The sequence below is a fragment of the Coenobita brevimanus genome, chromosome 40 (assembly GCF_032717465.1).
Source record: "Coenobita brevimanus isolate Jiangsu-jjx chromosome 40, ASM3271746v2, whole genome shotgun sequence".
Lineage (NCBI taxonomy): Eukaryota > Metazoa > Arthropoda > Malacostraca > Decapoda > Coenobitidae > Coenobita > Coenobita brevimanus.
Genome location: NC_136993.1, coordinates 24,258,165 through 24,268,868, shown reverse-complemented (window position 1 = coordinate 24,268,868; position 10,704 = coordinate 24,258,165). Strand labels below are relative to the sequence as shown.

Sequence of the window (10,704 nt, the reverse complement as noted above, 5' to 3'; positions counted from 1 at the left end):
ACTTACTGACAGAATTAGGGAGATAGAGGAGTTAGTTGGAGGAGAACAGGGAGGTTTTAGGAAGGGAAAAGGTTGTATACATCAGATATTCATCCTTTGTTCTTTAGTGGAAAAGTTTCTAGAGACGGGAAAGATGTTGTGTATGGCATTCATGGATTGCTGAAAGCATATGACAGCGTGCATAGGTGGACAGACAAGGAATTTGGAAAATATTAAGAATATATGGAGTAAATGGGAAGTTGCTGAATGCCGTGAAGAGTATGTATGAGTTCACTAAGGAGGCAGTGCGTGTGGATGGTAAACTGAGTGAATTTTTTTTTATCTCACTGTTGAACTGAAACAGGGATGTGTCATGTCTCCATGGTTGTTTAATCTGTTTGTGGATGGGATTATTAAAGAAATGCAAGGTAGGACAGTAGTTGTTGGAGCAGCCCTATAGAGAGAGGGCAGCGTTTGCAAACTTCCTGTTCTGTTGCTTGCTGAATTGTTAAGTGAAGATGAAGGGGACCTGCAAGGCTTCGTGAATGAATTTGAGAGAGTGTGTAAGAAACGGAAGGTGAATGTAGGGAAGAGTAAAGTTATGGTCTTCGAGAGAAATGAAGTTATTGAATGCACAGTGAGGCTGGATGATGAAACAGAAAATGTGAGTACATTTAAGTATTTGGGTAGTGTTATGTGTAAGGGAGGAAGTTTAGAGGATGAAGTGCTTGAAAGGGTACAACAGGGAAGAAAGGTTGCTGATTCATTGAAAGCAGTGATAAGAAATAGGGTAGTGAGCATGGAAGTAAAAAAGTCATTGCATGAAAATAACTTTAATGTATGGAAGTGAAGCTTGGACCTTGTTGGACGGACAGAAGTCAAGAGTGAGGGCAGTGGATATGAGTTATTTGAGAGAAGCATGTGGAGTTACATGGAGAGACTGACAATTGAGAAAGTGAAGAAGCGTTGTGGTGCTGATGTGGATGTGATAGAAAGCGTTAGGAGAAATACATTGGGGTGTTTTGGCCATGCGAAGAGGATGAGGAGCGAGAGACAAGCGAGGAGAGTGTATGTGAGTGAGGTGGAGGGGGGGAAAGGGAGTGGGAGGCCAGGGATGAGGTGGAGGGATGGAGTGGAAAGGTACTGTATATGAGAGAGGAGGGTGTGAGCTGTGAGTAGGGCAGCGAAGTGGCGGGGGACAGGGCGACAAGGATAGTGCGACATGTAACCACCCCATACGGGATTAAAGCGTCTGGCAGTAGATAGATGAATATCACTATACTAGAAATTAATGATCATAAATATACTAAAATAATACGTTCCGTATTTCAATTTTATTATTTACAGTTAATTCCTGTGTTTAGAGACATACGGCATGGCCAGTCTCCATTATGGCCATAGACAATCTTCAATCCTTTTTTTTTTTTTTATGCTAGGAAGAAGCCAAAACCACGTTGAGTACATCGCTTCCCGTCCGATCAGCGAAGTTAAGCAACTTTGGGTCTGGTTAGTACTTGGATGGGTAACCGCCTGGGAACACCAGATGCTGTTGGCATAATGTTCTCCCTACGTGTCAAGTGGGGTTGGTGGAGGATTAGTGCCCCTCCCTGTAAAACAATTAACTCTAAGCCCTTGGCCACCCCGTTTGGGATACATGGCGTCTGGCAATGAATGAATGAACGAAGAAGCCAAAGACCTAGAAAACCACATTATGTTCCAGAGAGAGAGAGAGAGAGAGAGAGGGAGAAATTCAAGATTCGCAGCCTCCCGTAATCCATAACTCTGTGTGATGCGCTGTCAAGAAAACTTAAAGTTTTGTAAAATGAATATTATCAGAAATAATTTTACAAGATACATGAAGCAACTCGGCAAAATTATATCATTTTATGAGATTGTGGCGAGTATTAATTACAAAAAAAAAAAAAAAAACTGGTAAGTAAGGTTTTACATCTCGATCGTCAGTATATTTAAGGAACTGTTCATGGCGGGTAGGCGTGAAAATAGTGTAAAAAGAATGAACAGTAAAGTTTTGCCGTAAGGCAGCTGTCTGTTTATTTATATTTGTATACAAGGTGGTCCAACAAAATGTTCCCAATTCTGATTAAACATAATATTATTCTGAGTGGTTACCTTTTGAAATTTTTGTAAGAATGCTGTCATAGAGGCATGAAAGTTTGGTTTCGTGCAGACTGCCTTCAGTCCCATCGCAATTTCTGAACACAGTTCAATAATTAAGTAACAGCATGTTCAAACCATGTGCCACGTCTCTGAATCACAGATCAGTTTGTGATAACGCTGTCCGACATTTCACGTGGAATCCTCCTTATTTCTCGACGAATGTCCACGAGACGCCTAATTATGAGTCTACTAGGAACATTTCTTCCTGTAAAGTCCTAGGAACATTTCTTCCTGGAAAGTCCTAGGAACATTTCTTCCTGGAAAGTCCTTCCTAAATTGCCGTTGAGTGACGAATGTTGATTTTGACGCAAAATAGGCATCAACAATCTTGACCCTCTCCTGCACTAAATATCGTGTTTGGATTCATTGATGCTGGTAGTCAAAAATTTAAGGCTCCAACTATGGTTCACATTAAAATAAAATAAAAAGATAATATTAATTTTCCTGGAAATAACAATAATTTAAGAGTTGGTAACTTTTTTTTTTTTTTTGACCACTCGGCATCATGGAAGCCTGCGAATTTTCTGCTGCCAGCCACTCGATCTTGTTCCTGTGTTGTATGTTAACAACAGATTAAAGACGATTTCTCCGAGGATGGTCCGCTGAGGTTTCTTCCCTCCATTCCACAGAGATTAGAAGTAGCGTTGCCTGACTGCACTGGGCAGTCAAGGCTTACTCATGCGTTCTTAATATGTATTGGGTCAGCGCATTGTGATGAATGCCTGGTTCCCCTTACTGTCCATCAGTTGCTGGTCGAGTGTTCGTGTCTAGGGAACGTGCGTCAGAGATTTGTTCTTAGGCATAGGGTGGCAGATGACGCTTACTGTCTATCTTCTATGCTTGAAAAAACTTCTAGCCATCCGACTGATTTTCTTTTCTTTTTAGGAGGCCGACGTCCTACATGGTTTATAATTAACTGATTTTCTTGCCGTTCCGTTCTTTATTTCATTTACTATTGAAAATGATGATGAGTTTGCTTTGTCATGGAGGTTGAAGATTTAAACTTTTTTTTTTTTTTTGCGCCATATGACAGAGTTGTTCTGGCTCCAAATTAGTATTTAACAATTTAATTCATTTCCTGTGTTTCAGTGATCTATGTGGCATTTGCCTCTCTGAAAGCAGTGCTTGACCTTTTTTACAGTGCATGGGTTTTTAACAACTGCATTTTGCAATGAAAATATCACACAACGAAGGCAGATTCGCCCACTAACTTTCTTTGTACCGTAAAATTCTGTCAGGATTTTGGAAGCTAGTCTACATAGCATCACTTACCGGTAGCATATTCAGATGCTTGTAGTCTCAATAATGTAGATGCCACATAGAGATATCATATCTGAACATCCAAAAAAGGGGGACGCTTAACAAAGTAGTGGGAGGAAAAGGGGGAGGGGTTCAAGCATTAAAAACAACTTATTTTGATGGTATTAATGTGTCATGTGCTGTGCATTGCATACTGTCATTGTTAAGCATCTGAATCTGTTGTGGATTAATCACTGTTGTAATTCGTAAAATTGTATTCAATTGGAGCCAGGGGAGGTGACTATATTACCGGTTCACGACGAAAAGTGAAGCACAAAACGAATTATAACAGTCCAGGACTGAACTGGCATGCACGACTCAATTGCTCTCTTGACTGAATATCTTGTTCCTACATCTGTACTACAGTATTACCAGTTTAACATGGTAAGTTCTGGTGAAATGTATAATGGGCATAATTCCGAACAATTATAGATATTTAGAAATTCCTCACCGACAGAGATAAAAGAACAGAAACGAGGACTCCGGGAAAATACGGACGTATGGCAGTCCTAATGGCACAGTAAGTGTTGATTATTTATGTATTACTCTCGTTTCAGCCTTTAATCGACCCGGTTATTTTGGGTGTGTTCTACAGCTGGACATCATCTGTGGCAACACCTCTTCTTCTATGACACTTCCGTCTGAAATCTGAAATAACAGAAACATACCTTCTATCCACCTGGTAGGCAGGACGAGAAAAAGTAATATACTTGAGCCAGTCACTGGCTGGCAACTCAGTTTTGCCATGGCCTCGCTGCGTAACAGGCTTACTGCCATTCCAGCACTTGTCTTTCAGGAATGTGAGGCCGATAACTAAGGTATGGTTGGAATTTGTTTTATTTAAGACTGAATTGCTTGAGTTCGTGCTTGGAATTTAATTGCTTGGGGTCTATGATAGGTCAAGTAAGGTCAAGGCAAGCTAATATCTTAAATGCACTGTAATTTAAAAATTTTGGGAAGTGGGAGATATTTCAAAAACTCGTCATATCCAGCGAAAAGGAAAGTAAATATCGGAAGATTCTCGTAAGAAAATATGAAAAAAAAAAAAAAAAAGATTTATCGCTATATCGAATATGAGCTGAAACAAGAAATTTAGGATTTATTTCATTCCTAAACGTTGCCTATGATTATTAGTTACTAAGCCTAGAATTTAAGTATATCTAAACAAACCAGGATATTACCCTTGAAGGCCAACCTTCGATGGATTCAGCATTTTCATGTTCTTTCTTTGTCATGTGTCTAGATTAATAAAAGGATAAATTACTGACAGTCAGTTACATTTCAGAGATTACATTTTTCTTGGAATATCCAGTAAAGATGTATCAGAGAAAATTATCAACCGGCACAGGGTTGTTAGTCTTTTTTTTAATTTTTTTTAATGTGTCCAACTCTGGGCAAAGATTCCAGGGCCTACTTCTCGGAGATAGTGGCCTATCCAGAGGCCCAATAGTCCTCCACCTCCACATGTTACCACTTCGGTGCTAACACCCACCGTCCACATTGAATACATGCTAGGGCTGTCTCATACAGGACTAGTGTATTGGTATTAGCGTGGGAGCTTTAACGTCATGTCGGCGGGGCTTCTGGTAGATCAGGAAAGTCTGCTTTTATGAAATTCAAATCCTTAAACTGTTCCCTGCCCCAGCCAGGATTTTAACCTGGGTTCATTAGGACTACAGGCCACCTCTCTACCGATTCAGCCCCGGCCTGCCTGATGACCTGACGGCAGACCCAAAACCCAGGACTTTGACCAGGGACCGGAGAGTAATGAGTTCGCACCGCATCCGAATAAGCTGCTAATCCAGAAAAGGTAGCACTTTCCTGCCACATAGCTGGTTGTAGCGGCCGTGGCTCAGTGGGTTAGAGCACTCTGACCGAAGGTCCGGAGGTTCGAGTCCACCCAAGGGTCATTGGTAGACATCAGCAGGGGCATCCGGTCATAAAGTGCCACACGCTCCAAAACATAATTTCTCTACCCGGGGACAGCACCTTAGCCCTTATCGACAAAAGGGGGCACGGGGTTAAAAAAAAAAAAAAAAAAAAAAAAACTACTACTATTACATTCCAGTGTGAAAGTGCTATATGTGAACAGATATATGATGGCTTGCTAGACTTATTAAAGAATTTAGGATGGCATAATACAAATGGAAGTAGCATTCACTATATATTTAATCATTATATATATATATATATGATTAAAGAGAACAAGGAGTGAATGAGAACATTGTAAACCTGCTCGAAAACATATATAAAGAGGGAACTGCTACAGTTAAATTACATAAGGACTCAGAAAAAAGTAAGATTGAGAAGGGCGTGCGTCAGGGAGATACAATTTCACCAAAATTATTTACAACATGCCTAGAAAGTATTTTCAGAAAGCTAGACTGGGAAAACAAAGGAGTGAACATTGATGGAGAAAAGCTAAACCATTTAAGATTTGCAGATGACATTATCCTAATCTCAGAAACAGCGGAGGCATTGCAAGAAATGTTAAATGACCTGAACAGAGAAAGTCTGAAAGTAGGACTAAAGGTGAACAGAAGTAAAACTAAAGTAATGTTTAATCCACAAACACCAAAGAGCGTCATAAGAATAAGCGATGAGCTTCTTGAAGAAGTTGAGGAGTACAACTACTTGGGACAAATACTAAAATTAACGAAAGATCATGATAGCGAAATAAAAAGACGGATTACATTTAGATGGAAAGCTTTCGGTAAACATAGAGACATTATGAAAAGTAGCTTGCCAGTTTGTATGAAACGAAAAGTATATAACGAATGTATAATTCCAGCTATGACGTATGGTTGTGAGATCTGGAAACTGACAAAATCAATGGAAAATAAATTAATCCGTTCTCAGAGAGCAATGGAAGGGTCAATGTTGGGAATATCTTTAAGAGACAGGAAAAAATCAACTTGGGTGAGAGAGCAGACTAAAGTCAAAGATATTATAGAAGTACTAAAAGAACAGAAATGGAGGTGGGCAGGCCATATAGCAAGAATAAGGAATAACCGATGGAGTAAGAGGCTGACGGACTGGACACCAAGAGAATGTAAGCGTAGCAGAAGAAGGCCAGACAGGAGATGGAGAGATGAGATAGAGAAATTTGCAGGGAAAACGTGGCAAACATTGGCTCAGTCAAGGAATTCGTGGAAAAGGTTGGGGGAGACCTTTGTTCAGCAGTGGACTAGTTATGGCTGATGATACATATATATATATATATATATATATATATATATATATATATATATACACAGAAAGAGAGAAAGAAAGAGTGAGATCTATCTATCTATCTGTCTATATATATATATATATATATACATATATATATATATATATATATATATATATATATATATATATATATATATATATATATATATATATATATATATATATACTGTATATTTCTTTTTTCTGCAAGGAGGAAGGAACCAAGGAGCAGGAGCCCGCAAACCGTTTCTTCCAAGGAAAAAAATATATATACAGAAGAAAGCCAAATTCAAGATTTGTTCATTTTGACATGCCTGGACACACTGCGTTTGAAAGACCGGAGATCATTGGAAGTAGGAAATACAGACAGAGGGAGACAGTTCCACAGCCGACATGTTGCATAAATAAGGGACTGGGAGTAATGGATAACTCTTGCATTAGAGAGTTTGTCAGAAAAGGGATGAGAGTTTATTGCTAGACGGGTGCTACGCGGCCAATGAAGAGGTGGAGGGATACCAGCAGTCAGTTCACAGGAGCAGTGATCATTGAAGTAGCGATAGAAAAGAGATATAGATGCAACAGTGCGGCGAAGGGACAGAGGTTGAAGGCAGCAAGTAGGAGGAGGAAATTTAATGAGACGAAAAGACTTTGACTCCACCCTATTGAGAAGCGCTGTATATGGGGAGCCTTCCCACATATGAGAGTTGTACTCTACACAGGGGCGAATAAACGTATATATAGTCAACAATTGTGCAGGGGTAAAGAAGGTACGGAGTCGGCTTAGCACACTAATCTCTTGGAAGCAGATTTTACAAGAGATGTAATATGATCTTTCCAAGATTATTCCCGAGAGAATGAAACGCCAAGTATGTTTAAGGATGATGCAGGATTAAGCTGAATGTTATTAAACATTAGTGGGGACTCCTGTGGAAGATTTTGTCGAGCTGAAAGGTGTAAGAGCTGGGTCTTCGATGCATTAAAAACAACGAAATTATTTTTACCCCGGCCAGCGATAGAAGCCAAGTCAGACATTAGATGTGCCATAGCTTCATCCTTTGTTTGTCGAAGTAACTGCTGAGATGGATGTTGCGAGAACCGAATGGAAAGGTGAAAGGTGGAATCATCAGCATATGAGTGGACAGCGTTAGACTTACAGCATGGAAGGTCATTGATGAATAAAAGGAAGAGAGTTGGTGATAGGACAGAGCCCTGAGGAACACCACTGTTGACAGATCTAGGAGAAGAACGGTGGCCGTCTACAACAGCATCTATAGAACTACCGGAATAGAACCTATAAATGAAGGCACAGATAGAAGGATAGAAACAGTAAGAGGGCAGTTTGGAAATTAAAATTTATGTCAGACTCGATCGAAAGCCTTTGAGATGTCAAGTGCAATGGCAAAGCTTTTGCCAAAGTCCCGAAAGGAGGATGACCAGGAGTCTGAAAGGAAGGTGAGACGATCGTCAGTGGAGCGTTCCTGACAGAACCCATATTGACGATCAGAATGAGGGTTATGATAGGAAAAATGCTTTAAAATTTTTCTGTTAAGAATAGACTCGAAAACTTTTGAAACACAGGATGTTAAAGCAATTGGGCGATAGAGGGTTGGGAATGGTCATCCGTCTTTGGGACCGACTGAATGAGAGCAAACTTCCAGCAAGAAGGAAAGGTACAAGTTGATGGACAAAGGTGAAAGAGTTTACCTTGGCAGGATGTAAGCACAGAAGCACAGGTCTTGAGGACAAGAGGGGGGACTCCATCAGGCCCATATGCCTTGTTAGTACTGAGGTCAGTAATGGCAGCAAATACATCAGCTGAAGAATATTTTCATGTCAGCCATGAGGAAGTCAGAGGGGGAAAGTGATGGAGGAACGGCACTGGAATCGTCTATGGTGGAACTGGAGGAGAAAGTCTGAGTGAAGAGATCTGTTTTATCAGTAGAAGAAGTAGCTACAGAGCCATCAGAGTAGAACGGAGTAGGGAAGAATGGTGAGGTAAAGTTGTTATCAAGGTCTTTGGCAGGGTGCCACAAGGAGCAGAAAGAACTCGAGTTGGAGAGTTGACAGCATTTAGTACGGATGAAATTATTTTTAACAGAGTGAAGAACAGACCTAGCATGATTCTGCGCAGAAACATAAAGAAGATGTGACTCAAGGGTGGGTTGGCTCTGGTACCTGTTATAGGACCTCTCCTTATGGAGAACACTAGAACAAGCATGATTTAACCAAGGCTTTTTTGCATTAGTTAAAAGATATGAGAAGGGAATGTATGCTTCCATGCCCGAGAGAATAACCTCCACAATGCGCAAGGCACACTCGGATGCCATGGAAGTAATTATCATTTCAGGGAAATAAATGAAGTACTGCCTGAGGACCTCCCAATCCGCAGCTCCAAAAAGCCACACTGAACGTTTTTTTGGAGGGTCCACAGGCCGTACCAGAGCAATAGGTTAGGTTAAGGTAATAAGGTTGTGATTGGAGGAGCCCAATGGAGAGGAAAGATGAACAGTAAAAGCAGAAGGATTATTTGCGAGGAAGAGGTCAAGTATGTCGGAGCTCTCTCTAAGGCGGTCAGGGATACGAGTAGGGTGCTGTGCAAGCTGCACTAGGTCATTAAGGATAGAAAAGATGTAGGCCTGTTCACCAGGTGGATCAGTGAAAGGAGAGGAGAGCCAAATGTGGTGGTGAACACTGAAATCTCCTAGAATGGAGATTTCAGAGAAAGGAGAAATGGATGGGATGTGTTCCATCGTAGATTAGAGATAGTCAAAGAATTCTTCAGTCAATGGAATTAGGGGATAATAAACTGCACTTATACATTTAGTCAGAGAATGACAGGAAAGCCGAAGTCAGAGAGTAGAGAATTCAGAAGGATCAATTTGAGGAAGACGAGAGGAAGATAAGTAGTTGCGTACATATACACAACAGCCACCTTTGGGTTTGAAATGAGCATAGAGGAAGTAGGGGGTACAGAAAAGGGTTTGCTATCAGTTCCCTCAGACAGCTGAGTCTCAGTTAAGAAGAGAAGGTGAGGTTTAGAGGAGGTGTTCAACAGAAAGAAAGTTAGAGGCAAGGCCGCGAATGTTGCAGACATGAAGATGAAGCGAGCCATAGAGAGAGAGAGAGAGAGAGAGAGAGAGAGAGAAATATACAGATAGATGGATACACAGATAGATGTAAAAGTCACATTGTTTGTTTGTTTGTCCCTCGATCATGCCCAAACTAAGGGCCAGAAACCCCCAGACCTACATATATTTTGAATCAGGGTGACCCAAGGGTTGTTTAGGGGGTCAAAATCAGGGCCAGATTAACCCTGCTGTGGCCTGACAGGGAATGCAGATCATTGGCCTGCAACATATAGATGTCTTCTCTATTATTTCCTGTGAAATTTTGGCATGACCTATAATAGCCATTTTTGATGGCCTGATGGGTAATGGCCCTTATTTGGACGCCCAAAGCGTATATTTATTCCGCTCTGGAAGTATGGATGGCCTGTGACAGGCCGTGGCCTGGTAGGCAGTTGCCCATTTTCCCTGTACCTGGTAATTCGGCCCAGGTCAAAATTCAGATCTGGGTCATTTAAGGTCACTGTTAGAGTGTTCGCCTTTTTGGCCCGGGTAACGCCGGGTGCCCCTGCGGCCAAGTTTTTGGTATGAAGACTCACTTGACCTCCAGCTCGGACATAGGCCATGTGAGATTGACCTCTGAGGTCATTTAAGGTCACTGGTCAGAGGTCATTTGAGGTCACTGGTAATACATGCTCGAATGACTGGACCCAGCAGCCCAATTTTTCGTATGGGGACTCACTCGACCTCCAGTTTGGACATAGGTTATTTAAGGTTAGCCTCCAAGGTCATTTGAGGTCACTGATGAGAGGTCATTTGGGGTCACTGGTAATACACGGATGAACGACTGGATGTAGCAGCTCAATTTTTGGCATGAAGACTCACATGACCTCCAGTTTAGACAGACTATGTGAGGTTGACTCCGAGGTCATTTGAGGTCACTGGTTGGAAGTTATTTGAGATCATCGGT

At 41.2% G+C, this 10,704-nt stretch overlaps 1 pseudogene; it reads left to right on the top strand.

The window, feature by feature from the left end:
• Nucleotides 1–1,415: 1,415 nt before the first annotated feature.
• LOC145397318 (5S ribosomal RNA) lies at nt 1,416–1,534 on the top strand (annotated as a pseudogene).
• Nucleotides 1,535–10,704: the final 9,170 nt, after the last annotated feature.